Below are 16816 nucleotides of genomic sequence, written 5' to 3'. Positions count from 1 at the left end.
AATCAGCTGATTTGTGAAGACACAAATAAGAGGGAGGGATGGTGATCAAAGGTAAAAGCAAAGATGACCTACTAGTGTGTGGAGACTCGAGGCCAGTGATGAGATGGGTCAGACCCTAATGAGAGCAGTGGGAGTGGTGAGAACTGGTGATACTCTAGATGCGTTTTAAGGCATGGGATGTGGAGCATAATGGGAAAAAGGGATCAATCATCTAAGTATTCTTGGCTCAAATGACTAGAAGTACAATCAGGAGAACACCAACCCTTAATTACTGAGATAGGAGAGAATGTGGGGGAAATAGATATTTTGGAGGGGGTATATTAGTTTTGACATGCTGAATCTGAGATGACTATGAGATACAGGGCTATCATAAGGGCAGTTACATATGTGGGTCTGGAATTCAGAAAAATGATCTAAGCAGGAAATAAGAATGTGGCAGTTGGCAGCAAATAAATGGTATCCAAAGCCAGTACACAGAATAAGTGGACCAATGGCAGATTTCTGGGCTGCACCAAAGCTAAGAGCGTGGAGGAACAGGAGGAACCTATAAAAGGTGAGAAAGAGCTACCAGTGAGGTAGAAAAAAGAAAAGTAGGGGACATCAGTGATCTGACATCCAAGGGAAGCAGTGTATCAAGGTTGATTGTGTTAAACTGTGTCAAATGCTAATAAATAAATCAATTGGGAAAGAAAAACTGATGGGAGATTTGACAGTGTAGAAATCATTGGGGGTCATTTATGTGGAACTCTAGGAGGAAAATCTTGGTTGGATTGAAATTAAGAGAAGAAAATGTGAGAGTTGGGAGATGGTTAGCATAGATGATTATTTCTTTAGCAAATGGAAATAGCTGTGGCAGCTGGCGGTTCAGAAAACACGATTTTTATTTATTTATTTATTTTCATGTTTTTAAGAATGGGATAACAACTTTATGTTTTCAAGATGATGGGAACTACCCACAGACATAGAAGGATTGTTTATATAGGAAAAAAGCCCCAGAGTGTTCCTGGGCCTGAAGTACTGAAGTACAAAGGATAAAGGGGGAAAACTATGTATGGGAAACAGAAATTATTGAATTTAGGCAGTCATGGATAGTTCAAGAACGCATATGAAAACACGCAAGAATACAATATCTCTAGATACTGGTAAGCAGGAAAATGCGGCAATGGGAGCTGTAGATTCTTTTACTGTTTCTGTTTCGCCAGTAAAGGAGGAACTGGGGTCAGTCCTGAGTGTGAGTTGGTGTAAATATATAGGAGGTTTGATGATAAAGAAGCATGTATGAAATAGTCCAAGGTCAGGAGTAGGGGGACACTTACTGAAAAAGTTGAAAGTAGTATCTTTGCCTGGTATCTTTATGGGCTCTTCTGAACACTGTCAACCTGAATAACTGATAATAAGCAACACGGTTATGTTTTCCCCCCAGTCACTTTTAATCACACATTTGCACATGTGGAATGGTGTGGATAGATGTATTTAATCAGGATCTTAGTTTGCCAATAGTAAAGCAAAGCGCAGAAGTAGTATTTATTCACTATCAAAACTCCATGACTGTGGTGATTTTTTCCAAGACATAATTTATTTAAATTGCCAAAAAAAAACAACAAAAAAACAAACAATAAAAAAAATTCTGCATTACAGGGAACGTTTCCCCGTATTATTGCAAGACCCAATACTGTAATAACCTTCTAAGGGATGCTTTATCTCTACTTTCTCACAGTGCCCCCAGTTGATGCCAATTTACCTGGCACACCGCTAGCAGATCAAACTTCACAGTGCACTGTTTTACAAATAATACATTTTCTAATTAAAAAAAAAAAAAATACATGTCTTTAACTGAAAGAACAAATAATTAAAAAAAAAAAAAGAAAGAAAATCTTTGCTTATAATCCTATCACCAGAGAAAAGCATGTTCCCTCCCTTTTTGCATGCTACTTTCCACGTAACTTTGTGGAAATAGATACATTTCAATGACAGAAATGTATACCATTTATATAGTGATAAATATTAGTTAAACAAAAATCACAAAAAATTACTTTACTTGGCGGGTTTCAAACACTCTGATCCTTTAATGATTCTTTCTTTCCTAAAATAATTTTATTTTTTTGCATACAAAGCCCTTCACTAACTTCCACCCTTACCTTCACTCATGTTCCACATGACACAGATACACTGATGACAAATACCTTTATTTCTCTAGTCATGACTCTCCCCTGAACATGAAATTCATGTGTACTGGCTCTTCCTGCTCTCTTGTTTGGATTTGGATATCTAATGGGATATTCAGACACAATGTCTCCAAATTCCTTTTTTCAATTCTGCCACTTGGAGGCCCCAGCCTTCTCCTCCCTGCTTTTGTATCACAGTAAATTGCAGTTATTCATCCAGGTACTCATTCCCAAACATGAGACTCTTTGATTTTCCTCTTTCAACTACTCAACTCTATTATCAAATACTGTCAGTTCTACCCTCAAAATACAGCCTCACTTGCACAATCTCTCATTTCGGGGAGTTGTATATGATTCCTTACCTGGGGTGATCTATTTAAAGTACAAAACCCTCCTACAGCTTCTCATTGAATTTAAAATAAGGTATGAACTGCAATGCTGCATCTGCACCTTATGCAGGAATTTGGCTCTTGAGATCTTCCTCACCAGACAAACTTCCCTCAGATCGCAGTGCCTCACATCAGTGTTGGTCAAATGGCATTTCCTCAGAGATGTCATTCATAACTTTCCCATAGAAAATAGTCACCGGCCTTAGCAGCTCTCACCCAATTCTGCCTTTTTATTCTTCCTTTCTTTTAGTCCCCATTTCACCCTCAGATCTACTCTCCTCCCCAAGTGCCCTGATTTGCTATTTTAACTTCAATTCCACACACACGTGCGCGCACGCACATATGCACACACAAAGTCACACTCATATACACACATCTTTGTTGGTTACTTCTATTCATTTCTAGCCTCCCCATCTAAGAAAGCTTTATGACAGCAGGTGGTGTGTTTTTCTCATTCACTATTCTATTCTTGGAATAATGTTTTACGTATAGCAAATGTATTATAAATATTTATTAGAAGAAAGGGGGAAAAATGAAAGGCTGAATAAAGGAAGACAGGAAAAAAGAAGGAATGCATTGCAAAATATGAATTTCAGGGTATGATAATGTTTCTCAATGTCGAGTTTCATTTCAATATCCCTCTATTGACAAAACTCAAACAACAAAAAGAAAGTCTTCTTATTTTCTGAATTATCATTGTAGGAATGTATCCAAAAGAGACTATCATAGTGAGAAAAATGCTATTCAATGAGGCATTTGGAAATTTGTAGGAGCATTTTGGTGTCACATGGGGATGGAGAGCCACTGGCATTTAAACAGTTTAACATTAGGAAAAGCAGAAGGTACTTTGTCTAACAGATCCTTACTAGCTAAAAGGCTACAACTACGTCAGCCGTTTACTATCAATAATTATACATTCAAGTTTATTACAACCTTAGTGTCCCAGATGTTTTATGATATGTCTTAGCTCAGATACTAATATTCCTTATGCAATTTAGGGAACAATAATTCTGAAAAATTAAATTTTTATCAGTCTATTTATTTTCTGCTGAATAGATTCACAATAGTACTTCTAACTGAAATATTAGACTAGGAGTAAAGGAACAAAAGAAAGATGAAAGATTCTGTATCTTCCTGACCAGGTCTGACTGCAGATGACTTTCTGTTTTTTCTCTGATTTCCCCTTGTCCCACAAGAGATTGTGCAGTTCAGAACAAGAACTCTTTAGTATCTCCTGTAGCATTAATAACACCTCATCTCTATGACACTGACCTGTAAACAAACAAATAGCAGCTAAAAACTACACAGCTCAAGCTTAAATATGTGTTTTAAACAATAGCAGTTTAAATATCAGTTACCTTAAAGTATTGAATCCATGCAAACATAGATCAGGGACCAGTTTCTGGTATGGGATAATGATAGCTTTCTGATTCTTGAGAATTTCACTGTTATTTACATCATTATTCTTCTGTATATAATGTGTTGCTTTTTCTCTGGCCGCTTTCAAAATGTTTTTATCTCCTTTGAAGCAATTTCATTATAATATATTTGGCGAGATTTTATTTTCATTTAGCCTGTTCTACAATTCCTGAGCTACATAAATCCGTATATTCATATTTTCCTTCATATTTTGGACATCTTGCCATTATTTCTTCAAAAATGTATGTTTATTGTTTTCCCTCTATTTTTCTCTCTCTCCTGGGAATCCAATTACACACATATTAGACCTACTGTATTCTGACATTTATTTAGTATTTATTTATTTATTTATTTATTTATTTATTTATTTATCTGTTTTTCTCTCTGTACTTCATTCTGGGTACTTCCTATTGGTCTATCTACAATGTCAATGAAGTTTCTTTTGCCATCTTCAATATCCTGTTAGTCACATCCAATACATTTTAATTTTAATTTCTGAAAGTTTCCATTTTGTTTTTTAAAAACTTCTAATTTCCACCTAAGATTGTTTTCTTCTTTGAGTATTTGGACATATTTACAACTGTTTTAAAACCTCTGCCTGGGACATGTGTTTATTCATTTTCTACTGTCCATGTATCATATTTTCTTACTCTGTCATACATCTAATCATTTTTATGGCTAACTGGATATTTTGGGTGATATACTATTGAGACCTGGTTCTTGTACCTTTCACAAAAGAAAATTAATTTCTATTCAAGTAGATAGCCAGGCTTTTGGCTGCTTATTTATGGCACTAGACTCTATATGCTATGATAGACCTGAGACAGTGAGAAGTTAGATATTATCATTGAAATTATATTTAGTGTATTTACTTATCATCTCCATTATTTAAAGCCCAGAATACAACTATTTCTTAGATATAATTTCCTAATGTAGAGTCTTTAATCTAGAGTTTCAAAGGGGATCTGTTTCAGTTTTGCTCTTACTCTTTGGTTGAATCCAAAGATTCGTAATGAAGTCTTTACTTATGAGCAAAGTCCTTCTACAATTTCACTGGAAAGACTGATGTGTTCCTCAAGACCCTCTACATTGAAGATATTCAAAATTCTAACTCAAATTCAAAATTTAACATTTTGCATTAAGCAGCTGTTAAACTTCTGTTCAACTTATCCAGGTTTTGAGATGTGGTTTTACTCTGAGCTCCATGGCATCTCATTCTGGGCTAAGCCAAGGATTTGAAGGAGGATTATAAATAGGGCTGGATCCATGTAAATGAAGGTTGATTAGACTTTAATATGTGATTAATAAGGACTGATTTTATAAGAATTTTAGGGAGTATGTTCCCCCTTACAAGCAGAAAATTATCTATATATCTCGTATCTATCTATTCTTTACAATACTTAATATTTTTATAATTCCTTGTTATTTTCATCATGATTAAATATTTGAAGAAAATCCTCTGGAAATTCAATTTCTTCTCCATTGTTTTAAAATAAATATGACTAATGATAAATAGAAAAATATAATTGCAAGAGGATATGAATTATACTTTGTATATATGTACTTTCCTTAAATTCACTAAATAATTTAAAATATCAATAAAGTCATTTTAAAACTTATATATGTAAAATAATATATTTTCTTTAATTTTTCAAGTTCCAATTTTGATAGTGTGTGACTCCAATGAGTAGCCTTGAATTGTTTAACGAAAGATATAGTGAAAGTTGGTATTGATTGGCCCAATGTCAAAAATGGCTGTACCCTGTATATCCTTTCTTAACAGGTTTTTAGAGCTTAGATGTACTTTGCTATTAATACCTGCGCACGCGCGCGCACACACATACACACGCATGCGCACGCACACAGTGTTTATTGTTCTCATGATTCCAGACACACTCACTGTTTATCGTTCTCATAGTTCCATGTATTTTTTCCGTCTATAGTTAGATATTAGTACTGATAGTTCTATAAAATCTGGTAAGATTCCTGAGCAAGTTCCATTTAACGTCCCAACTATAGCACCTTAAACACATTTCTAGCACCTTTGAACGGGAAGAGGGATCCCCACATTTGTGATATTCAGGGGCATCCTTATGGTCTGTTGACATCATTTTCAAGTAGGGAGAAAAATTTTTACAGGCTTCTATTGACTCATAAATAATACTGACTTCTGCATTTCTCAGGTTCTTTTCCAATTTTTCTTTAGATCCCCTTGAACAATGTACCCCTTTCTCCTTCTGCTGTATTAATTAATTTCTTCTTATAAAAGTTAATCTACATTCTCAGAGATTATTGTTTGCCTTTCTGCCCCTAAGGTAAATATGTAACCCTTTTGAAGTTCTCTAACAGTTATTCGGTATAAGCTAGAATTAGGTAACATAAGAAGAGAGAACAGGAGGGAACAAAGCATTTGCTATAGAAGTAATGGGATGTGAAATCCAAAGCCCAGCAGTACTGGACAGGGGAGGCCTGGCTGTGACCTCCTGCTCTCAGGGCTACTGCTGTGGAAGGAAGTCATTTCATGCTGTCTGCAGGTACCCGGAGTATATGCTTCAGGACTAATCTACCTTTAAGTATTTTAATTATTTTACAATCTCCATTTTGGTTATGTTCTGGCTTAAAGCCCTGGAATAATTACTGTTACAAAAGAAAAAAAAATCTATTATATTTTTCATATCTACAGACAAGATATAGTCTATTTAAAAAATTAACAACAACAACAAAAAAATGTAGAAATAAAGAGATCTATGTAATGGTAACAAAAAGAAATAAGGAAACATAGGAACTAAATAATAATGGTAATGAAAATAATCGGTAATCAGAGCCAATGTAAACAGATACATTATCAAAGAAACTTCCCCTCAAATTATACGTGAATAATAAAAAGCTGAAAAGTTAGGCAAATCAACGATTTCTAAAGGAGATTTACCAGCTCATGCAATTACAACAAACCAACCAAAGCCAATTAATAAAGTCTATTAAGATTTGTTTCAGGCAGATGATTTTAATGATTTTCTATAAACTCATAATACATATGTAATGTTTTCTCACTCCCTAAATATGAAACAACTCTAAATGCCCCGATTCTTACACTGAGATCAGTCCCAGTTGTACACACTTGCATTTATAAACTATTTTTTGAAAAGTCTGTTAGGTATGCATATTTATTTCCTTTATTATCTTTTCTTTTAAAACATAATTTATATTTATGGCATTAGACTCTATATGCTATGATAGACTTGAGCCAGTGAGAAATTAGATATTGTTTAAATTATATTTAGTGTATTTACTTATCACTTTGGTTATTTAAAGCACAAAGTAAAACTATTTCTTAGATATAATTTCCCAATGTAGACAACAGTCTTTATTATTGGAGTTCTTGACATTTACATTAATTAGTAGATAGCTATATATGGATAACTCAAATATAGACGTAAAAAGATTCCCTGAAGTATTGAATAAATGCTCAGTCTTGTCCTGAAAGTTGTTATATTTTTTTCTATTTTGGCCACTACTCACCTCCATACTCATTTTTGGTAATCCCTCACATATGTCCTTTTATCCTATTGAGGTTTGATGAGAAAATAGTCAAAAGACAGTACAGTCGGATTTCATTAGAAGATGGTTAATCAATAATTTTCCCTTTCTAGAGTATAATTCTTTTAAAAATAGATGCACGAATTTGGTTTCTGGTGTGTCCAATTCTCTTTATGAACAAAATGCCTAAACTTTGATTGTCGAACTTCTCTAGATAACCAAATGATATAAATATATTGAATCAGAACTCGAGCCATGATTAGAATAATGAATGTCAGAGCTATTATATAAAATTGATATTTAGTTTAGGTAATATAACGCATTTACAGTGATAAGCATGTCTTGTGAATATTCAACAAATGCTGTTTTTTCCCCATACCAGCTCTCCCCACTATTAGAGTATTTTAAATTCATAATCTATAAAACATAATCACCTAGCTTTCTTATATGAGAGGTTTTGTGAAAATCATGAATTGTAGAATCTACACTATTGCTTTGTTTTTTTCTGTAGCCAGTTTTTCATATTGCATCTAACTACTCTCTTTAGTGGGTCTCTGCCTGAATTCTCCTATATTTTTAGACTGTGGGATGATTTTTATTTACATAATTCATTATATTGACATTTTTAAAACTGTTTTTAAATCTAGTTTTAATGCACTTTTTAAGAATACAAAAAAAAAACACAAATAATTTTATTTTTCTCAAAATTATTGATGCAAGACTAATAGTAATCAAATAATAAATTTTGTGACATTACTCCCATTATTTAAAAATAATCGTTTAAAATATCATACATTCAAAGTTTGAAACTATGACTAGAAGATAAAAGTTGACTGGCTTTGCTGATGTTTTTCAGGATAATGATTTAATGAGCAAATTTTAGTTTATTCACTTATAAATTGAGAGTATAAACTTTAAAGTTTGTTGAAAATAAGTCATATATAAATTTTGAGTATTGACAAACATTACTTTTGTCATGATCTTCATGATCTTAAAATAAATCATAATTAACAACTATATTTAAAATACGAATCAGCAATCTATTTTGAAACCTGCAATTATACTTCCCTTTGTGATACCAGTTACTGTTGTATATTAGTGAATTTTTCTTTATCAAATAAAATACATTTAGAAACATCTATTTATGGAAAGTTGTAATTCTAGAGTTAAAGAAAACAGAGCATAACTAAAATTTTTCACCTGAGAGGAAATTTAACAAAATCTAGTTTATAAGTATCTTCTTCCTCCAAATAGTAACAAGACTATTTGATGACTTTCACTGGAATTTTAGTGTTGTTTTGTTTTTATATTTCCTAAATTAATCATCATTATTATTATTGTTTATAAAGTTATTACTTGTTCATTGTGTAATCGGAATAGCTTTAATATTAACGATTACATACTTTGAACATTAATCATCTTATTTTTATGGCTTCAATAAGTTCAACCTCTTTATAAAAATTATATAAAAGTCTAATGCTGTACCATCATTTTCTCTCTTGGTTACCCAAACTTAGGAATCTGTAACTAATATAGTACCAACCATGGTAAATATGTAATGCAAGTATTTTCTCGGGCTTTAACTTACGCATTTGTGAATTCTAGAATTTGGTTACACGCAACCATTAGTTTAAGATCATTTTAATTAAATTTATAGGTTGGTTTTTTTTTTGTCTTGTCTTGTTTTTTGTTTGTTTGTTTGTTTGTTTTGCATAACAGAGATAATATGAATTTGTGTAGCAGATCCACATGAGGGCAATGTATGATGGTAACCTCACATGGATAATTAAATGCCATGACTGCAGTACCATTCTCCTTGCAGTTACTTAAGGTTGAGAGTTGGGACTTGTTTGCTTCCAGAGCGGATAAATGTGTGGGATCTCAGTTATAAGGGGTTTGTCTCCTACTTGATCTTCCCCTTAGTTTGGGGCTTTTTTTATAACCAGAAGCCTGAAAACCAAATCCCAGACCAGTTCTATAAACTACCCCAAAGCTGATGTGGGTTTGACGTTCTGCCTACTCATGTGGGTTCCTATTGTAGGGAGGAAAAATTATTTTCACTCTATTCTTCTGAGTTATTGGCAGAGACTCTTATAACAACAACAGCAAAATATATTAACAAGAGGAAAGCTAATTGTATATTAATGCATGCAGCACATATCACTCAGGAGAAACATAAACCTAAAGCAACCCAAACTGGTGGCTTAGAATTGCAGCTTGCATAGCATCTTCAACAAAGAACAATATATTTGTAAAGAAATTGCAGGGTAAAGGGGTTTGGCCTAGGGGTATATTGTGGAGAAGTAACTAAAAAGATAAAAATTAGTTTACTGAAGTTTGGTTTTACAGATTTCTCAGCCCCAATTCCCCATGTCTGATAATAAGGATGTCTTTCTTCTTCCTAGTACAAGGAGCTCGCCTGTCACATGAGTTTTATCTCCTGCTTCAGGAAGAAAAGAAGGGTCAGAGTGACCTTCTTACACTTGCTATTTCTCAAGTGTCTTTAACTCAAATAATTAATATGCCAAAGCAGCATACTTTGGGATTACATGCTCTGAACACCCTCACCATCTTATCTCAGATTTTAGCCAATACTCAACTTCAAAAATTGTTTTCAATGTATTTACTGAGAAATATGTATATTTCTTCTTAAATTAATTTATATTACTCTTTTGAATATTCTGGGCAGCTAAGTATGTTTCTTCAAAAAAAAATGTAGACATACCTAGACAGCCCTATATTATTAGAAAGAGTAATTTTTATTTCTACATTTCTAAAACTTGCTTGTTTTAAGGATTTGGTTCATGTGGTATCTTCTAACTGAATAGTAAAGAACAACATTTCCTCTCAGCTAACCCTAAGTCTTTTCTCCACTGTTACTTAATGAGGTCATCCTATCTAAAATTGTAAACTTTTGAACCCAACACTTCTCATTTTGCTTCCTTGCAAAATCTTCTAACCAACTGATAGATAAATCCAAATTTTTAGCAGTACATATCAGGGACATATCTTGAAAAAGAAGAAAGGAAGGAAGGAGGGGGTGAAGGGAGGCAGGAAGGAAATAAGAAAAAGGTAAAATAAAACGTTTAGTTTTCTTACTCTTAATTTACCTAACAGATAACAATTTGTTCAAAATAACAATAACAACAATGTAATTGATCATATATGCTTCTGCTTATATTACACTATATACTGGTATAAGTTTATATAGAAATAAAATAAATGAGAGTGATGACACAATGAATGAGATGAAGGAATTGAAGTTATTTTGGTATTATAAGGTACTCACACTACCTGTGAAATGCTATAGTGTTATTTGAAAATGAACTTGGTTTAGTTGTAAATGTGTATTGCAAACTCTAGGGAAACCACTAAACATTTTTTTAAAAAGTATAACTATAATGTTAAGAAAGGAGATAAAAGAGAATCATATCAAATGCTCACTTAAAATCACAAAAGGCAGAAAAAGAATGGAAGACAAAAACAGGAACAAAGAATAAGGGAAACAAATAGAAAATAGTAACAAACATGGTAAATATTAATCCAACTATGTCAATAATCACTTACAAGTATCAGTGGTGTAAATGCACCAGTTGAAAGACAGAAATTGTAAAAGTGGAATAAAAAAGAAGACTCAATTATATGTTGTCTGACAGAAACCCACGTTAAGCATCAAGACAGATATAGATTGAAAATAAATAGATACAGAAAAATATACCATGCTAACACTAATTGTAAGAAAGCAGACACAGCTATATTAAGTTCAAACAGAGCAGACATCACAGTAAGGAAAGTTATCAAGGATGAAGAAAGTGGTATGTAATGAGAAAGGGGTCAGTTCTCCAAGGAGGTACAACGGTTCTTAACACGTATGAATTAACAACAGAGTATAAAACTATTGAGGCAAAGAATGACAGGACAGCAAGGAGAAATAGATGGAGACTTCCACAGCCCTCCATCAGAATGGAGGGCAAAAGTAACCATTTTGAAACACTCCTGGAACCCCCTCCATAACAAATGCCAACATTTCTATGGAAACTACGATAGCAAAACCTTTCCTGAACTGTTGCAAGGGCAGTTAGCCAACTCCCATCCCTTTTAGTATTGCTGTCTCACCTAACAGGAGGAAAGAAAACGTCAAAAACATGTCTGCTGGTTTTCAATCCAGCACGTAAGGAACTGAAATGCCATCACTCCCATTCACACAAGATAAAAGCAGAAAAACTGAAAATCACCTCTTCTTAGACCTATTAGGGAATCGAGGTAACAGTGCAAGCCACTGCTTCCCAAATTGGAGAGACAGGCAGATACAGGGAATGACACTTTACCAGAGCAGAATTTCAAGAACAGTGATCTCCATGGAAACCAGTATGGAGAAAGAATATCTAATCCAGAATTGATGAATTCTTGGAGATCCTGTGTGACAAGTTTGAGAGGTAAAAATTCCAAGAAACATCCAATCATGGGCATCCTCCTACCTGTGTGAGTTTTACCTCCAGGAGGCCTACCACATTCTTAGAGTGAAGAATGGAGAAAAATCCCCTCTTATTCCCAGCACAGGCAGTAGGAACGTGGCCATTTTGAGGTAAGCCTGGAACATCTTGTTCTTTTTAACAAGACCTACCTTCAAGAGTAACCGGTTTATCAGAGCCTAACCAACCTGGGCAAGAGCAATACCCTGCTCCAGCCCTAGCTAGTCTCACTGTCTCACCTGGGCAGGTGGGGCTGAGAAATACTTCTGAAGGTCACAGCCCAGGGACAGAGGCTCACTGAAAGACTGACACCCAATCATAGGATTATAATACACGTTCCCTCCTCCATACCTTACCACCCCATCAAGGGCGCTCCCGTATAGTAGAACACAACTGAAAAACTGCACATTTCAGACCCCATTTAAGAAGAAATCTAGACAGACACCCAAATACAACACGGAAACAAAAACAAGGACACAAGAGGACTTTTTAGCCTCTGACACATACAGCTTCAGCAAAGAGCACACACAGCTTAACTTCTCGCCAGATAAAAATAAAACATCACAATAAAGGCCTATGCACCTCAGTTCCTTTTACCCAGTACATCAAATCTAGCTTGCAGCAAAAATTTACAAGGCACAATAAAAACAAAGACCCATTTTTGAAGAGGCAGAGCTAAGAACAGAATCTAATGCAGATATAGCAGAGATGTTGGAATTATCAGACCAGGAATTTTAAACAACTATGATTAATAATGTTCATGGGCTCTAATGGAAAAACCGAACTTTGTGCAAGAACAGATGGGTAATACAAGCAGAGAGAAGGCTATGCTAAGAAAGAATCAAAAGGAAATGCTACAAGTCGAAAATACTGCAGCAGTAATGAAGAACTGTAATTACTACTTCAGAGACTTAAGTAACTGGTTTTATGTAAAGCTTTTGTGTGGAAATTTGTGAATATCTGAGAATTTAACATTTATCCTATATATCACTTTTATTTTGGAGTAAAATAAAAATTTAGAGTTATAAGGATTTCAATTTTCTTTTTCTTTCCAGTTCTTAAATTTACTAGTGAACATTCTCTTCATACATATATACATAGTTTTTCTATGTCAAGTATCAATAGTTTAGTTTGGCTTTAATTATGAATCAACGTCTTTATCTGGCTCTCTGACTACAAGAAAAAGGTCCGCGCACCAACCAGAGTTGGGATTAATTTTATAGATGCAGGGGAATTATGGAAATGCATCATGCAAAATACCTATTTGCCCAAATTATTCCATGACCTTGTGCTTAGGCTGAGTTTTAAATAATTCAGTGATGTATTGAATGAATAAATTTGTATTGCTTGTTACTCTAAACAGTCATGCATTCACTTTTCCCTGCCATTTTTAATAAAGCCTACTTTTCTAATATTCATGAAATATTGCATTTCAATTAAATTACATAGGTTTTGAGAAAATAGTTTGCCCTAAGCTGTTTAGTGTTGACACCAACTGTCATTTTTCTTTTTTTTTTTTTTTTGGTATAATGCCCAAGGAAGCTTTGGGAACAACTATTGCAAAGCACTGTCATTCTTTAATGAGATACTTTTTGATCATGTATAACACAACACTGTCTGAGGAATAGAACAATAAACGATATTTTGTTTATGAGGGATATAATATATCAAAATATGCAGAGATGTTCAAAATAAATTTTTGCTAGTTTTGTGAAAATTATGTGTATACTGTCCTAATTATCCTGAATTTCAAGCATATATATATATATATATATATATATATATATATATAAATTTTCTCAAATATTTCTTTTGTCACTTACTCACATTATCTATCTTAATGGTATACATAAATAAATGGACTGAAAGAACAATTGGATTTTGGATACTGCATTAATTCAGCTTTTAAAACCTATGAACTTTCACACAGATTTCACCTTTTACTAATCTGTTGAACCTGTGCTGTATCTCATGACATCAACGCCTCAAATAGTTTTGATGTTCTCCAGTTATTTCTTGCTGGATCAGGACATTAGTTAAAAAAAAGAAAAAAAAAGGTATTCTGTAAGTAGAAATAACAGCAATAATCATTCTATTTACTAGGTCTGGTGCTTTTAACATATCATCCTATATTTAATTATATTATACTTCCTTAATAAACTGAGCTTATTTTAACAGTAGCATACTTTTAGTCAATTTTAGGCATAACAAAAGTATAATTACTATCCTCTTAAATAGAAGCAATACAAAATTGAGATATATCATGCTTTATACTTAAAATACCATGAATTAATAGTATCTACATATCAATAACCAATGTCAAGTGGGTATTTGTTTTAATTTTATATGTACTATATTACCATGGGTTGATAGCTTTAGATCATTTCACGTTAAAATTATTGGCATTTTTATTAACAAAACATTCCTTTCAATATCCTCTGATTCATCTAGGCTCTCTTCTTCTATAAAGTCAAGTGGTTTCAGGCAGCTGGGATCTGATACTACAAAATAATTTCAAATCTCTTCCATTGCAGAGGGCTTAGGAAAAACAAAACAAAACAGAAACACTCAGAATCTGCCACAGGAATTTTGGAAAGCATTTTCATTTTTACAAAAAGTGAGGAAAAAAAACCTATTCATTTTTCTCTTTAATTCACTTGATTTGCACTGTAAAATCCATGAAAAATAGGATACGTTCAGGTAGCCCAAACTACATCACCACTCATTTTCTTTTGTGTAGATGATTAATATATTAATATGCAATAATAAAGTGAAATGTAGTGCAAAATAGTATCTGTCAAATGGTTTACAATATATTTTTCAGGGATGTTTTTCAAGATTATTTCATTAACTTAATATCCATTTTCCTTAGCATCTATGCAAAAAGACTCTCCTCCAGCCACATAAATAGGTAGACTTCTAAGAAAGATTAACTCTAAGTAGTATATATTGAAAATTACGGCAGCCTAGTCTATTTACATACATGTATGTAGGTGTGTGTTTTCAAATGTATGATTACATCAAGATATACTACATACATGCATATGTTTACATCAAGGTACACACATATGCTTATACTCACAAACACCCCCATATACACACATATACATTATAAATATGAGTCTTGAAATGATATGGGGAGATATATAGCCCTAAATGAAGTGTACTTCCAACATTGATCAATATTATATATTTTGTTCAGATCTAGGGAAGAATAACTGCAAAAGAAAATAGGAAGGATTGTGTACATAAGGAGTTTACTACCCTCCTCTGCTGCAGAAAACCAGTATCACTGTTTATACATCTTTAAATTTCCTCTACAATAAAATAGACTTTAATTATTTAATTGAGTAAAGTACAGTAATGTCTTAGAAAAACATAATTTTTTAATTTAAATTTTAAAGTATTTTTTTTAGCCTTTGGCTAAAAAGAAGGAAGAAATGCCTTATGGAAGGCGGCCAAAAGGAAGCCAAGAAGAAAGTGGTTGCCCCATTTTCTAAGAAAGATCAGTATGATGGCAAAGCACCAGCTGTGTTCAATATAAGAAATACTGGGAAACCACTAGTCACGAGAACTCAAGGAACTGAAATCACATCTGATGGTCTCAAGGGTCGTGTTTTTGAAGTGATCCTAGCACATCTGCAGAATGAAGACATTGCATTAGGAAATTCAAGCTAGTTACTAAGGATGTGCAGTACAAAAACTGCCAGACTAATTTCCATGGCACGGATCATACCTGCGACAAACTGTGCTCCATGGTCAAAACATGTCAGACCATGACTGAAGCTCATGCTGATGTCAAGATTACCGGTGGTTATTTGTTTCATCTATTCTGTGGTGGTTTTACTAAAAAACACAACAATCAGATTTGGAAACCTCTTATGCTCAGCATCAACAGGTCCGCCAAATCCAGAAGATGATGGAAATCATGACCCAAGGGGTGCAGACCAATGGCTTGAAAGAAGTGGTCAATAAATTTATTCCAGATAGCATTGGAAAAGACCTAGAGAAAGCTAGGCAATCTATGTATCCGCTCCAAGATGGCTTTGTTAGAAAAAGTCAAAATGCTGAAGAAGCTCAAGTTTGAATTGGGAAAACTCATGGGGCTTCATGGTGAAGGTAGCAGTTTTGGAAAAGCGACTGGGGATGAGACAAGTGCTAAACTTGAACCAGCTGATGGATATGAGTTCCAGTTCAAGAATCTGTTTAAAATTCAGACTTTTCATGGTGACAAGTAAAACCTGGTGATGTTTGAAAAAACAAGCAATGACTTTTTAAAATTTATAAATAACTGTGTTACATTAAACTTTAAAATGTAAACAAATGTATTTAAATAAAAACTACATCATTTGGATCATTTGTAAATTTAATAGGGATGAATATTTTAGTGGATCAAAACTAATATATCAAAGAGGGTATATCAAAGAGGTTGAAGAAGGTAAAGGGGGTCAAATATATGTTGAGAGAAGGAGACTTGATTTTGGGTGGTGAGCAAATAATGCAATATATAGACGATGCATTCTAGAATTGTACACTTGAAAGCTATATAATCTTATAACCAGTATCACCCCAATAAAGTTAATAAAATAAACAATCTATTTTCTTGTTTATTATTCTATTTTTGTGTCTATTGTTTACTGTCCATTTTAGACTTCATTATCTTTTTTATAGTAACATTTATATATTTTTAATGTAAATAGGTGATTCTTAAGGTAAACAAATCCATTGAAATATAAAGGTCTTATTTTACACTCAACAATACCAAATAAATAAGTGCTACTGATTGATGAAATTATTTTAATAGGACATAAGATTTTTGTAGAATCCTATCCAT

General features: G+C 33.4%; 1 pseudogene; it reads left to right on the top strand.

Annotated features, from left to right (window-relative positions):
- The first annotated feature begins 1162 nt into the window (after nucleotides 1–1162).
- LOC109459735 (small ribosomal subunit protein eS1) lies at nucleotides 1163–16192 on the top strand (annotated as a pseudogene).
- Nucleotides 16193–16816: the final 624 nt, after the last annotated feature.

Source organism: Rhinolophus sinicus, linkage group LG07 (genome assembly GCF_036562045.2).
Source record: "Rhinolophus sinicus isolate RSC01 linkage group LG07, ASM3656204v1, whole genome shotgun sequence".
Lineage (NCBI taxonomy): Eukaryota > Metazoa > Chordata > Mammalia > Chiroptera > Rhinolophidae > Rhinolophus > Rhinolophus sinicus.
The sequence above is the reverse complement of the archived record's forward strand: the minus strand, read 5'-3'. Positions and strand labels throughout refer to the sequence as shown.